The sequence below is a fragment of the Microcaecilia unicolor genome, chromosome 6 (assembly GCF_901765095.1).
Source record: "Microcaecilia unicolor chromosome 6, aMicUni1.1, whole genome shotgun sequence".
NCBI classification, from domain to species: domain Eukaryota; kingdom Metazoa; phylum Chordata; class Amphibia; order Gymnophiona; family Siphonopidae; genus Microcaecilia; species Microcaecilia unicolor.
In genome coordinates this window covers 336,270,580-336,286,151 of record NC_044036.1, presented here as the reverse complement: position 1 = coordinate 336,286,151, position 15,572 = coordinate 336,270,580, and positions in this window count along the sequence as shown.

Sequence of the window (15,572 nt, the reverse complement as noted above, 5' to 3'; positions counted from 1 at the left end):
AGTGCAGCTGATTGGTTAAGTACCAAATATTGGCGCTCATAGGCTTGTTAATTAAGTTGTGTGCACAATTTGACCATGCAACCAAATTAGTGTGCACAACTTAAGGCACCATATATAGAATTTGGGGGTAATTCCATAATGGCGTATGTTATAGCTGAGAGGGAGTAGGGAAGATAGGCTCTTTGTTTATTACACATTGTCTGTTTTTTGATTATTATTATTTTTTTTTATTCTTTGTTTTTTTGATTATTTTTATGTGTGTTTAGTATTATTATTATCATTTTTATTCTTTGTTTTTGATTATTTTTATGTTTATTATTATTATTATTTTTATTTATATTTACATTTAATTTTGTAGACTCCTGAGGAAGGCGCCTTGGCGCTGAAACACAGCTGTGTAGAGTCCTTTTAGTTGTTACCTAATAAACTGTTTTACCATTCATACGTCTCTCTCACTGGAAGAGCCTATCTTCCCTACTCCCTCTCTGCTCTACATTAGACCGTTTCTTCATGGGGATTAAGTGCACCTCCACCTTTTGTGTGGTCTTTCTTCAATATGTTATAGCAGCTATTGCCAACCCAGTCCTTGGGGCACACCTAGTCCCATTGGGATTTTAGGATATCCACAATGAATATTCGGTTAGCTTTGCATGCACACAGATCTATCTCAAGCATATTCATTGTGGATATCCTGAAAACCTGAGATCTGGGTTGACAATGGCTGCATTATATAGAATATCACTTAAGCCACGTCAATAATGCCTATCTAAATGTGGCACTTTAGTATGTCACATGCAGTAAGTTATGCATGTAAACGTGGGACCTCCCATGCCCACCATGTGTCTCCATGTGCACGTTCCTTACATTTACATGTTGAGTGAGTTGCACGATAGTGAGAGTATCGATTAGTGCCAACGAGCACTCATTCGTGTAATTGTAACATTCTCACACATAAATGCTGGTATTTCATAACTTACACATACAATTGGCCCCTAATTTTAGGCAACCTATGAATGAGGAGAACATTGAGGGGCATTTTCAATATGACGTCTAAATCCAATTTTGTATATTTTGTGGTAATCAATAGAAATAAAACAAAATAAAACATGGAAAAGAAAATAAGATGATCCCTTTTTTATTGGACATTTCTTGATTAGCTTTTGAAGGTTGCCCTTCTTCGTAGATGACAGTATATATGAGTGAAACATCAAAGCATTTCAGTGACAGTCTAACAGGATGGGGGTGGATAGGTGAGAGACTGGGAGATATGCATGGGAACATCAAAACATTTCAGTGATAGTCTAGGCCACCCTTCAGGGATGAGGTGATCAGTGAGGGACCCACCCCACAATAGCCAGGCCCCTTTAAACCATTCACAGAATCTATGGCATGGCAGAATTGGTGTGTAGAGCCTGAGCTCTTTCATTAAAACTTGGGGTCCATGGGTCAATTTTAGCAGACAGTGGAAAAGGTGCCAGTACTCAGTACCCCCTCAAAAAAGCCCTGGCCAGAACCCACAATAAACCTCCTGTACCCAACTGTTCACCTCTACAATAGCCCTTATGGCTGCAGGTGTCACTTATAGCTGGGTTCACTGGGGTTTTGGTGGATTTTTGAGGGCTCATACTTTCCACCACAAAAGTGTACCAGTTGTAGTAGGTTATGGGCCTGGGTCTCCTTCTCCACAGTGCACTGCACTGACCACTAGGCTACTCCAAGGACCTGCTTGCTGTTCTAATAGGACTGGCCCTAACATCTGATACTCCCATAGAGGCTGGCATATACTCTTTCTTCCACATCTTGCGGGGGTGGGGGGGGGGGGGGTCATGCCTTAATCCCTCTAGTGGTTTTCTAGTCATTTAGAGCGCTGTTTTCAGACTTTAATCGTGGTAAAAACCAGTCTAGACCAAAACATCTAAATTGTAGCCCTGGACGTTTTGTTTTGATCCATTATGGTAGAAAAATGTCCAAGTTTTGGGAATGCCGAAATCCTGCCCCAACACGACCTGGACACGCTCCCTTGTGATTTGGAGGCAAGGCAGATGAACCGGGCCACCGAGAGACTGGGCTGGGCCTGGGGCAAGGCCACCTCTGGGCCCCCCCCCCCAAGGTCATCGTCACTTCCCCCCTCCACCCGTCCACCACCGGGCTGGGCCCCCCTGAATTGAAATCATAATGCCTCACCTCGACCTTGCTCCGTGTGAAAGAAGCGCAGCAGTGGCAGTCTGCAGATAACCTCCCTTTGGGCCTTCCCTCTCTGTGCCCCGCCCTCACGCAAGTTACGTCAGACGAGGGTGGGACACAGGGAGGGAAGGCCCAAAGGGAGGCGATCTGCAGACTGCCGCTGCTGCGCTTCTTTCACACGGAGCGAGGTCGAGGTGAGGCGCTTTGATTTGAATTCAGGGGGGCCCGGCCCAGTGGTGGACGGAGGGGGTGCTGGTGGAGGGGACTGCGGCGCTGCAGATGAACCGCATAGAAAAGTCTTTAAAATGTGTTTTGAAAATAGCAATTTGGACATTTTGGCAAATAGAACGTTCAAATGCGTCTTTGTACAATTGACAGCCCATCCCTACTGCAAGCTGACTTTGTACATGGAACTGAGTTTGATTCCCACTGCAGCTCCTTGTGACCCTGGGCAAGTCACTCAACCCTCCATTGCCCATGGTATAAATAAGTACCTGTATATACTATGTAAAGATTGTAAGCTCTGTCGAGCAGGGACTGTCTCTTCATGCTCAAGTGTACAGCGCTGTGTACGTCTAGTAGCGCTAGAGACATAAGTAGTAGTAGTAAACCGCTTTGAATGTAGTTGCAAAAACCACAGAAAGGCGGTATATCAAGTCCCATTTCCCCTTCCCCTAACTGAATTAAAATAACGTGGTTCATGTAAGGATTTGTCAGAAATGCATACAGGAGGGCTGTGTTCAATCGTGCAAGCTAACAAAAATTCTGTATGACACCACAAGGAGTTACCAGAATCTGGCTCTTCCTGCGAGAAGTGGATCATATACAGGTTACATGTAAACGTACACTCGTACATATGCAGATTTAGCTATACAGAACCCTACTGTGAGGCTTTTTCCTAATTGAGATGTTCTTGCTAAGAGCCATGGAAAGTACCAGAAGAAAGGTACTGAAAGGCTGAGGAAGTCATGTAGTTAAAAAGAGGGATTGGGGGTGGGGGGGGAAGATAATTTACCTGAGGCACCTTGTGAATTTCACAGCAGCCGCATCTGAAATGCGGCAGCTGTTTCTGAAAACCAGGCCTCAGAGACTGCAAACTGGGATCCCACTCCCAGCTGATGTTTTCAGCCGCAGCGCCTGTCTCTCTTGTGGTTTAATTCCTCCAAATGAGGCATTGACATCACCTCTGTTTATTATCTGTCTGTTTTAGTAACCAGGTACAAGGAAATTTTCCACCTTTTTCAGCTGCAGTTTATTTAAGGTGCCAGTGCTGTTTGTTCTTTATATAAATAAAATTACTCAGCTTGACATGGTCTGTCTTGGACCTTGTTTCTGGCTCTGATTTACCCAATTATCCTTTCTTTTCTGCCCCGAGCTATCTAGTATTTTTTTTTGTTTTTGTTTTTTTTTTGTTCTTATATGGAGGAGTGGCCTAGTGGTTAGGGTGGTGGACTTTGGTCCTGAGGAACTGAGTTCACTTCAGGCACAGGCAGCTCCTTGTGACTCTGGGCAAGTCACTTAACCCTCCATTGTCCCATGTAAGCCGCATTGAGCCTGCCATGAGTGGGAAAGCGCAGGGTACAAATGTAACAAAAATAAAATAGATACTACTGGAGATTCTACATGGAATGTTGCTACTATTGGAGATTCTACATGGAATGTTGCTATTCCACTAGCAACATTCCATGTAGAAGGCTGCGCAGGCTTCTGTTTCTGTGAGTCTGATGTCCTGACGTCAGACTCACAGAAGCAGAAGCCTGCGCGGCCACATTGGTGATCTGCATGTTGCTAGTGGAATAGCAACATTCCATGTAGAATCTCAAATAGTAGCAACAGTGGAGGAGTGGCCTAGTGGTTAGGCTGGTGGACTTTGGTCCTGAGGAACTGAGTTCACTTCAGGCACAGGCAGCTCCTTGTGACTCTGGGCAAGTCACTTAACCCTCCATTGTCCCATGTAAGCCGCATTGAGCCTGCCATGAGTGGGAAAGCGTGGGGTACAAATGTAACAAAAATAAATAAATAAAAAATATAGGTGTCGCCATGGCCTACTTCATGTTTTCATGTGATAGCTCTGCGGGATGAGCGTTTATCTACACACATTCCAGATTCTGTAAAGGTTGCCTGAATTTGGATCCGAGATCCACACGCAGGCTTATTTGTTAATGAGCCGTTAACAATCAATTATTGATAATTGGTACCATAGGAGCCAATTTTTCAAAATGATTGGGGGTGCTAAAATTTTTTTTTTTTTTTTTTTTTTTTTTTTTTTTTACAGGTGGAGCATTTCCCCCCTCTCCCCCATCTTCTCTGAGTTCCAGGCCCCCCCCTCCCTCTCTCTCTTCCAAGTGCCAGTCCCATCCCAGCCCGATCTCTTCTCCCACAACAGTCCTCCATCCACTCCTCTCCTTCCTGCCGCCCAGAATTTAAAACTCATCTTTTCTTACCTCGGGTCCCGGCGGCAGCAGTGAAAGGCGCTTCAGCCTTCCCTTCTCTCTCAGCTCTGGTCGCCTTTCACTGCTGCCGCTGGGACCTGAGGTAAGAAAAGATGAGTTTTAAATTCTGGGCGGCAGGAAGACGAGGACTGTTGAGGACAGGCTGGCTGGGAACTTCCGGCGGGTTAAAATATTGGGGGTACTCGAGCACCCACAGAGTCGGTGCCTATGATTGGTACAAATTAGGACACATTGATCTGCCTAAGCACTATTCTGTAACACTAAATAGCACCTAAATTTCATAGCACGTAACTCAAAAGGGGTGTGGCCATGGGCGGGTCAGGGGTGTTCCCAGAAATTAAGTGCATGTTACAGAATATTTGGATTTCTGCGCACAACTGACATCAGGATGCAAGGTCCTCAGGCCCGGGAATCTGTCCTAATCTATAAAGGTCGCTTAGCGTTAAGTGACCGTTATAGACTTGGTGCTTAGTGCGCATTTTAGCAGCGCCTAATGTTGTGGGTGTCTTTTACTGAACCTGGCCCTCAGTTTGGGTGCCTTTAAAAATGTTGATGCCCACAAATTTAATTTGTGTGCGCATAGACCTATGAATTAACTTACGTACAATCGATCTGCACACATTAAAAGTTTTTAAAGACCCCTACAGTTATTAAAATGAACTAGAAAAGTCCTGGGGCGGTTGCACAGGCCCCTGCACTCCTTGGGGCCTCAATCGAGCATGTTCCCCTGCCTCTGAATCCACCCCCTACCTTAAAACAGCATGTCTCTGTAGAGGGCTTGGGGCAGTGGCAGCAATTCTTATAGGTTGTCTGCGGCCAATCCCAGAGCCTGCTCTCTGCTGAGCCCTGCCCCCACTGACATAACTTCCTGTGTCTGCAAGGATGGGATGCAGCCAGTGTTGCCAGGTGGGCGGTTTTACCGCCCAATTGGGCGGTTTTCCGCGACCCGCCGCGGGAAATTTTTGCCCGCGGCGGGTTGCGGTTTTTGGGCTTGTTTTGTGTCTTTTGGGTGGTTTTTTAAGCGTTTTTTTCGGCCATGGGGGGCGGGGTTAGTGACGTTCTGGGCGGGGCCGATGACGGGGGAGGCGGGGGCCAATGACGGGGGGAGGCGGGGTTGATGACGGCGGGGGCGGGGTTGATGACGCGGGGGTGGGGGTGTCGGGCAGGGTTTGAGTTTGGGCGGGTTTTGGGCTGGATTTGGGCTCCTTTGGGTGGGAAAAAAATTTTCCACCTGGCAACCCTGGATGCAGCAGAGAGCAGGCTCTGGGGGTCTGTGGCAGAAGTCCTTTGTAAATTGCTGTCACCGCCTGACCCCCTCTCTGGAGACATGCTTTTTTAAAGTTGGGGACAGGCGACCAGGGAGCGCCTCCCCAAAATGATCCTCGCATGGCCCCACAATTAGTAAGGCTGTGGTCCTGTCTGCTGGAGTTATCTTTTCACCACTGTGCAGCAGTGGGCTGTGCCCATTCCATGGATCTCGGTAAAATGATTCCTATTGGATACCTGTATTACTTTTAATAACCAGACAGGTTTGTCAGTTAATGTCCATTGTAGTGTGGAGATAACTTTTTCAAATCATTTTTAACCTTATGTGATTTTAGCCTTATGAAGGGTAGATGACGATCTCCTCTGAGCTAATAATGCACGTGTTTTGAGGAAGATACCCCAGTAGCCTAAAATGCTTTGGACATAGAAGGTGGAAACATGGCCTCGCTCTGGCCTAGTAAGAGTCTGAAGACCAAATCAGTGACTTTTAAAAGCCTCAACGTGGAGGATTAAGAGCTTGCTTATTTTCCAGAGAAAACAGAAATTGATTTACAAGAGGGGAAATTGGGACCCAGACTTCAGAAGATTGGGAAACTAAAAAAACCTGACTAACCACTCTATATCCAGTGGCCTGGAGCCTTCTAGCATTAATGATCGATAGTGCTAACTCACCTGTGAAATCAAGTTATACCTCTACTTGTGAGTCATTACATCCTCAATAACATCTTTGCTCAGCTCGTTAGATAGTCCTTAAAGATATATATATATATTTATTTTTTTAATAATGTGAAGTCTAGCAAACTTCAAGGGATAATGAGTCACTTGCAGCTATGAAAGGGAAATGAGTCAATAACCTTTAAACCAGATCTCTAAGCTATGCCAACAGCACCTGTCTGGAACATGGTTATTTATTAACACATTACTTACTGTACCAGGGTGTTGGGAACATGTACTGGATCCTCAGGAGCTTAGCCGAAATTGGGTGGCGGAGCCGGTGGGGGTAAGAGGGGTTGGTGGATGGGAGGCGAGGATAGTGGTGGGCAGACTTATACGGTCTGTGCCAGAGCCGGTGGTGGGAGGCGGGACTGGTGGTTGGGAGGCGGGGATAGTGCTGGGCAGACTTACACGGTCTGTGCCCTGAAAAAGACAGGTACAAATCAAGGTAACATGAGTTCATCTTGTTGGGCAGACTGGATGGACCGTGCAGGTCTTTTTCTGCCGTCATCTACTATGTTTCTGTGTTACTATGTTAGATGGAATCTATTTCCACCTATCAGCTTGCGGCTTCCTTCCCAAAGTAATGTCAGCATGGATAAATTCAGATGATAGAGTCCCCCCACCCCTTTTGTTTTTACCTTTTTTAAATGGGACCCCTCAGCCAGAGTTTCAGCCTACCTAGATTAAATGTCTCCAATGCAGTGGCGTAGCTAGGTGGGGCCACAGGGGCCTGAGCCCCCCCCCCCCCAATTTGCTCTGGGCCCCTGGTTGGCTGGCGGGGGTCCCCAACCCCCGATAGTTGAAGACTTCATCCAGCGCTGGTCTGTGGCGGTGTTGCTGCATTGCCTGACGTGAGGGGAAGTGAGAGCAGGGCAGGCAATGCGGTGGTGCTGGATGAAGTCTTCAGCTGGCGGGGATTGGGGACCCCTGCCAGCCCAGATGTACAACGGCAGCAGTGTCTTTGTGGTGGACCACTGATAACATCTCTTGTTGTTTGGGAATAAACTTGAAAACCTGGAGTTTCCCCATTGCTTTACACTTGGAATTAACCCAGTGTTGTCTGAAATAGTGTTCTTTTCTCTTGTCTTTGAATCTGGATAGTATTTAATCTCCACCTACTACAGCCTTTGTGTGGACTCCAAGGCCTCTCCTAGTAGAAGGGGATCGTTCCTTGGTTATTCCTCCCTAATAGCCTGGAGCTTAGCAGTCCATCTTTTGCCTAAAAGTTCCATGGGCTCTTACTAGCAAGTTCTGTTTACATTTTATGGGCAGAACCTTAACAAACATTCAGATTTATTCTTTTCAATCTGAGCTCAAGGCGAGTTACTTTCAGGGTACAGTAGGCATTTTTCTATTCCCAGATGCTGGGCCTCCAATTTGGACTCAGACCTTCCTAAAATTGTGGCACTCTTGCTGTGCCTGGCGGGGATCCCTAAAACCCACCAGCTAAAGATTTCCTCCTCCTCGGCTGCCAGCGCTCTTCCAAACAGCGTCCAGCAACACTTGTTTCGAGCTGACACCACCACCTGCAGGCCACACATTTCGCGGCCTGTCAGTAGTGGCGTCAGATTGAGGCAAGTGCTGCCGGCTGCCATTTGGAAGAGTCCTGGCTGCCCAAGGAAGAGGAAGTCTTAGCTGGTGGGGTTTGTGGACCTCTGCCCGCTCAGGTGTCTAATATTTTGGGTTTGGTAAATGGGCGAGCAGGAAGGGGCAGAGAGTGGAGCCAGGGGTGGGAGTGTGGACAAATTCTGTGCCCACCCACCTTGGGTTCTGTGCTTCACCTAAAACCTGCTATCTGGCTATGCCCCTGTCCAGAGGATTTCCATTCTTAAGAGGTCAATATTCAGCTCCATTTAACTGGAGTAGGAGCAGGCCCCCTGCTGGATAAGTGCTGCTCACTAGGGCCAGCCATGAATTTTCAGCTCTCCTATCCATGTAGTGTCTCTGAAAATTACCACTGATGCCCTAGGGCAAGCTGGGACAGAACCAGGAGTTGCCCGGTTAGTGGAGATATTCAGTCTGCTAGTTGGGTAACTATTTGTTAGGACAGCAAAAATGCTGCACTAACTTATCACTGGTACTCATATAAATGCCAGTGGCTGGTTTCATACTTATTTATTTATTTATTTATTTGCTGCATTTGTATCCCACATTTTCCGACCTATTTGCAGGCTCAATGTGGCTTACATTGTTCCGTCATGGCGATCGCCATTCCGGAGTGAGAGATACAAGTGGTATTACGTAAAGATCATGAATGACGTGGAGGGGCATAATCGGATATCGCCGGCGAAATAGATCGCCGGCGATCTATTTTGGTGGCGGTGCAACAGCTGGCCGGAACCGTATTATCGAAAAAATGGCCGGCCATCTTTTTTTTCGATAATACGGTTTAGCTCGGCCAAATGCCGGAGTTCGCCGGGTTTGAGATCGCCGCTTTTGTTCTTCAGCGATAGTGGAAAAAAAATGCCGGCTATCTCAAACCCCGTGAAATCCAAGGCATTTGGTCGTGGGAGGAGCCAGCATTTTTAGTGCACTGGTCCCCCTCACGTGCCAGGGCACCCTAGGGGGCACTTCTAAAAAAATGTTTAAAAAATACAAAAAAAGCTCCCAGGTGCATAGCTCCCTTACCTTGGGTGCTGAGCCCCCCAAATCCTCCCCAAACCCATTCCCCACACCTCTATTCCATTACCATAGCCCTTATGGGTGAAGGGGCACTTACATGTGGGTACAGTGGGTGTTGGGAGGGTTTGGAGGGCTCAACACTTAGCACCACAAGTGTAACAGGTAGGGGGAGGGGGATGGACCTGGGTCTGCCTGCCTGAAGTGCACTGCACCCATTAAAAACTGCTCCAGGGACTTACATACTGCTGTCAGGGACTTGGGTATGACATTTGAGGCTGGCATACAGGCTGGTAAAAAAGTGCTTTATTTTTATTTTTTTTTGTGTGTGGGAAGATTGGTGACCACTGGGGGAGTATGGGGAGGTCATCCCCCATTCCCTCCAGTGGTCATCTAGTCAGTTGGGGCATCTTTTTGAGGCTTGGTCATGAAAATAAAAGGACCAAGTAAACCCGGCGAAATACTGCTTATCGCCGCTTTTTTTTTCCATTATCTGCGAAAGGGAGACGTATGTGTTAGGCAGGGAGAGTCTGATAGGCATGGACAGGGACAGGGAGAGGGATCTTGGGGTGATAGTATCCGAGGACCTGAAGGCGACGAAACAGTGCGACAAGGCGGTGGCCGTAGCTAGAAGATTGCTAGGCTGTATAGAGAGAGGAGTGACCAGCAGAAGAAAGGAGGTGTTAATGCCCCTGTATAAGACGTTGGTGAGGCCCCACCTGGAGTATTGTGTTCAGTTTTGGAGGCCGTATCTTGCGAAGGATGTTAAAAAAATGGAAGCGGTGCAAAGAAAAGCTATGAGGATGGTATGGGATTTACGTTCCAAGACGTATGAAGAGAGGCTTGCTGACCTGAACATGTACACCCTGGAGGAAAGGAGGAACAGGGGTGATATGATACAGACGTTCAAATATTTGAAAGGTATTAATCCGCAAATGAATCTTTTCCGGAGATGGGAAGGCGGTAGAACGAGAGGACATGAAATGAGATTGAAGGGGGGCAGACTCAGGAAAGATGTCAGGAAGTATTTTTTCACGGAGAGGGTGGTAGACGCTTGGAATGCCCTCCCGCGGGAGGTGGTGGAGATGAAAACGGTAACGGAGTTCAAACATGCGTGGGATATGCATAGAGGAATCCTTTGCAGAAGGAATGGATCCTCAGAAGCTTAGCTGAAATTGGGTGGCGGAGCAGGTGGGGGGAAGAGGGGGTGGTGGTTGGGAGGCGAGGATAGGGGAGGGCAGACTTATACGGTCTGTACCAGAGCCGGTGATGGGAGGCGGGACTGGTGGTTGGGAGGCGGGAAATACTGCTGGGCAGACTTATATGGTCTGTGCCCTGAAAAGGACACGTACAAATTCAAGGTAAGGTATACACATATGAGTTTGTCTTGGGCAGACTGGATGGACCATGCAGGTCTTTTTCTGCCGTCATCTACTATGTTACTATGTAAAGCCGGCCATCTGGTAGCCACGCCCATGCCCGCCCATGTCCCTCCTTCACTTCGCCGGCGACACGCCCCTTTGAACTTTCGCCGGTGAGGCGACGGGAAAGCGGCGATGCTGTCTAAAAAGCAGCTTTCGATTATACCGATTTTGCCGCTTTTCCAAGATCGCCGGCCATCTCCCGATTTATGTCGGAAGATGGCCGGCGATCACTTTCGAAAATGAGCTGGATAGTAGATTAAGCAATCAGGTATAGAGTTCATGTTCGGAATGAGAGATAAAGCGGTATTGCATTAAAAGTTCGTAAGCTGGATCGTTGCGGTATGCCTTGATGAGGACATAGTAGATTCATATTCGGAATGGGAGATAAAGCGGCGCTTCGGGAGCCTTCCTTTCCCTCGCTCAGCTCTGGTCCCGCCCTCAAAACGAGGGAAAGGAAGAGTCCCAAAGCGTGCCCAGCAGCTTGCACGCTTCTCACTGCTGCTGCTACCTGCCGGCCGCTCTGACGTCGACGACGAGGTAACTTTTAAAATTCAGAGGGCGGGGGGACTGGAGCTTGGGCGGTCAGGGCGACTTCAGGTGCGCCGCGCGGGGCCCCCTTGAGCACGAGGCCCTATGCGGTCGCCTCGCCCTAACACCGGCCCTGCTCATTTCCATCTCATTTATTTTTTTTTAATTTATATATTTTTATTCATTTATCATTTATGCAAAAAAAACATAAATACATCTTCAGAGAAAAAGGAGATACATTTTCAAAAGAACAGTACTCAATTATATTAAGGAAAAATAAAATAATTATTCCTCTAAAATTTTTTTGTCCACAAATAGTGATCCAAGATCAAGGAAATATCAGATCAAATATGATAAAGTAAAATAAATTAAATTAAGTTATCAAGTAGACAAAACCAGAGGGAACGCAGCTGGGTTTCGCGCCAGCAATCAGGAACTACTGCAATTTTCTTTAGAGGTAATAAAATCTAATAACTTCTCAGGAACAAAATAAATATAGTTAACAGAGTTCAAAGAAATATAACATTTACAGGGGAACCTTAACATAAAGGTCCCACCTATATGCAAAACTCTTTCTTTTAACAACAAAAATTTCTTTCTTTTTCTTTGAGTCTCTCGGGCAAAATCAGGAAATACTTGTATTTTTGCTCCCAGGAAGGGTGATTTAGCGTGACGAAAGTAAAGCCTAAAAATATTATTTCGATCCAGCTGCAGAGCAAAAGTTACCAAAAGCGTTGTTCTCTCAGTTAATACTTCCAAAGAGGATTCTAAAATTTCTGTTAGATTCAAATCAGGTTGGGGGTTAACAGGCAATTTTGTCTCTCCAGATCCAGAAATGTACAATAGTCTTGTTATAGGTGGGTATCCCTCAGGGGGAATACCCAAAACTTCATTAAGATATTTTTTAAACATATCTAGAGCTGACATGAGAGGCATCTTGGGAAAGTTAAGAAAACGTAAGTTATTTCCCCTAATCTGATTTTCCAAATATTCTGTTTTTCGCTTTTGAAAATTAGCATCTTTTATCAATACTTGCATGGAGGAATTCAGCGTTTTAATATCTTTATCAAATAGTTCCATCTTTGTAGATTGTTCTGCAATTTTTCCTTCTAAATCATGTTGTGATTGCTTTAATTCCGTTACCTCACCTCTGAAAATACCTGTTATTTGCAGTAAGTTGGTATTCAGTCCCTGTATTGCCTCCCATAAGGAATCCATTGTAACCGTCGTTGGTTTATTCAAAACTCCAAACATCGTAGAAGGTGCAACAGGACTTCTTTCAGACATATCTGTCTGAGATAACAAACTCACTGGCGTCGACGCGGCGGCAGGGCCCCCACTGGCAGTTGCGAACAACCGGTTTCCGGGCTCGACTTGCTGCACTCTCTGCCCCGCGGTTTCACTTCCTGGTCTTGGAGGAGCTGTAATCGGGGGAGGGCTCAAAGACGCTCCTTCGGCGCTTAGGTCAGTTTGATCTCCCGGACCTCCCAAAGCGTTCAGTCCGGTTCCTGGCGTTCGGAGCCCCGATTCTTCAAGCGTCAATTGCCGCATGAGAGGTGGGTCAACTCTGCCTGTGGAGGAAGGCACTCCGAGTTTTCCTTTCCGTTTCCCCATTACAGGGATGCGGTTTCTCAGTTAGCAATATACTAAGAAGTCTCCGGAGCTCTTTCTCGCACGTCTACTCAGGCAGCCATCTTGGATCCTGCTTTCATCTCCATCTCATTTAAATATCATCTGCGGTCTCACCTGGCACTCTCGCTTTCTTCTGTGCTAGAGCCTTCTGCTCAGGTAAATGCAGGAGACAGTTCAGCGCTAATGGCTTCCAGTGCTCGCATTTACTTTTGAGCATCAGGACCTTTTGAGATCCACGTTAATATAAGTGGCAGAGGTCTTTAAGACAGTGTTAAGTTTTGGAGGCCGTCTTTTGCTAAAGATGTAAAAAGACTGGAAGCGGTGCAAAGAAAAGCTATGAAAATGGTATTGCAAACCATACGAGAAGAGACTTGCCGACCTGAACATGTACACCTTGGAGGAAAGGCGAAACAGGGGTGACATGATAAAGACGTTCAAATATTTGAAAAGTGTTAATCCGCAAACAAACCTTTTCCGGAGACGGGAAGGTGGTAGAACCAGAGGACATGAATTGAGGTTGAAGTGGGGCAGACTCAGGAGTAATGTCAGGAAGTATTTTTTTTCACGGAGAGGGTGGTGGATATGTGGAATGCCCTCCCCGCGGCAGGTGGTGGAGATGAAAACGATAATGGAATTCAAACATGCGTGGGATAAACACAAAGGAATCCTGTTCAGAAGGAATGGATCCTCAGAAGCTTAGCCGAGCTTGGGTGGCAGAGCCGGTAATTGGAGAGTAAAACCAGTGCTGGGCAGACTTCTACAGTCTGCGCTCTGATCGTGGCTGAATAGATATGGATGGGCTGGAGTGTAAATTTTTTTTTAGGGGCTTTGACGTTAGCTTCAGAACTTCTAGCACAGGAACACTGCTGGGCAGACTTTTACGGTCTGTGCCCTGAGAATGGCAAGGACAAATTAAATGCGGGTCTACATATAAAGTATCACATACCATGTAAAATGAGTTAATCTTGTTGGGCAGACTGGATGGACCGTTCAGGTCTTTATCTGCCGTCATTTACTATGTTACTCTTTGGGGTTCTACATGGAATGTTGCTACTATTTGTAGTAGTAGTAGTAATTGGGATTCCGGAATCTTGTAACTCTTTAGGATTCCAGAATCTTCAGAACTTTTAGTACAAGAACAGTGCTGGGCAGACTTCTATGGTCTGTGTCCTGAGAAAGGCAGGGACAAATCAAACTCGGGTATAAAGTATCACATACCATGTAAAATGAGTTAATCTTGTTGGGCAGACTGGATGGACCGTTCAGGTCTTTATCTGCCGTCATTTACTATGTTACTATGTTAGTGGCGGTACTTCTCTGATCAGTTCAAAAGATAAGGGAGTGAAGCCTTAGCCTAGACTGGCTTTGAGATTTCTGCAGTTTATTGCTCTTGATTGCTACTCTTTACATGCCTGCCTGGAGAGACTTGAAAGGAAGCTGAAGAGGTTCGCCTTGTGCAAATATTGCCATTCTGATTGCTGTTTGTGCGATACACACACTGCACACCTGGGGAGGATATTCAAACGCAGGACCTGAATTTCCGGCTGACGCTGCTCTTCAGATTGTAACCTGGTAAAGTTGTGTTTGAGAGTTGTTTTCAGCTCTCCCAGTACTCGCAGGGTTATGAGCAAATTTTTAAGCTCGCATAATTTCATTCTATTTTTGAAAAAGAAAAAACACAATAAAAAATGCACTATAAACAACACCTACCATATAAAATCGAATCGGAGAAAATGTTTCTTCACTCAACGTGTAATTAAACTCTGGAATTCGTTGCCAGAGAATGTGGTAAAGGCGGTTAGCTTAGCGGAGTTTTAAAAAGGTTTGGATGGCTTCCTAAAGGAAAAGTCCATAGACCATTGTTAAATGGACTTGGGGAAAATCCACTATTTCTGGGATAAGCAGTATAAAATGTTTAGTACTTTTTTGGGATCTTGCCAGGTATATGTGATCTGGATTGGCCACTGTTAGAAACAGGATGCTGGGCTTGATGGATCTTTGGTCTTTCCCAGTATGGCAACACTTATGTACTTATATCATTTATACCCTTACAGGGAAATGATGGGAAATATCATGCAAGTATTGCTATAGAGTACAAATCAATATGTAGAATCGAACCCCCCCCAAAAAAAATGTTTTCATGAATACAAGTAGTACTGAAAACGGTAACGTGAAAATAAACCTGGAAAAGAAATAGCTTAGGGGCCCTTTTACTAAGCTGTGGTAAAAAGTGGCTTGCGCTAGTTTGGATGCGTGAAATTGGCGTGCGCTGGGTCTTCTTTTTACCGTGGTAGGCGGTGCGTGGCCGTGTGGTAATATTAAAAGTAGTGCCTGGCTATTTACTGTCTGATCCCTTACCGCCACCTATTTGGTGGTAAGGGCTCACGAGCGACTCGTGCAATAATTAGGCAGCACGCGGCAATGTGGCTGCGCTGCCGATTATGCGCCTGCATGCTAGCCCTGCCACAGCTTAGTAATAGGGCCCCTTAATAAAGGGTGTCCATGTAATGTCAGGATTCTCACTGGAAAGAGGCAATTGATGACCTTTTTTTTCAATTGATTTATTGATTCAGTGGCTCTGCATTCATATTCGTAATCATAGTATTATTTATTTATTGCATTTGTATCCCAAATTTTCCCACCTATTTGCAGGCTCAATGTGGCTTTCATAGTTTTATTATGACATTGTCGTTCCAGGATTTCAGATACAATTAGTGATGTGCAGAGATTAAGTAAGGGAAGAAAGAAG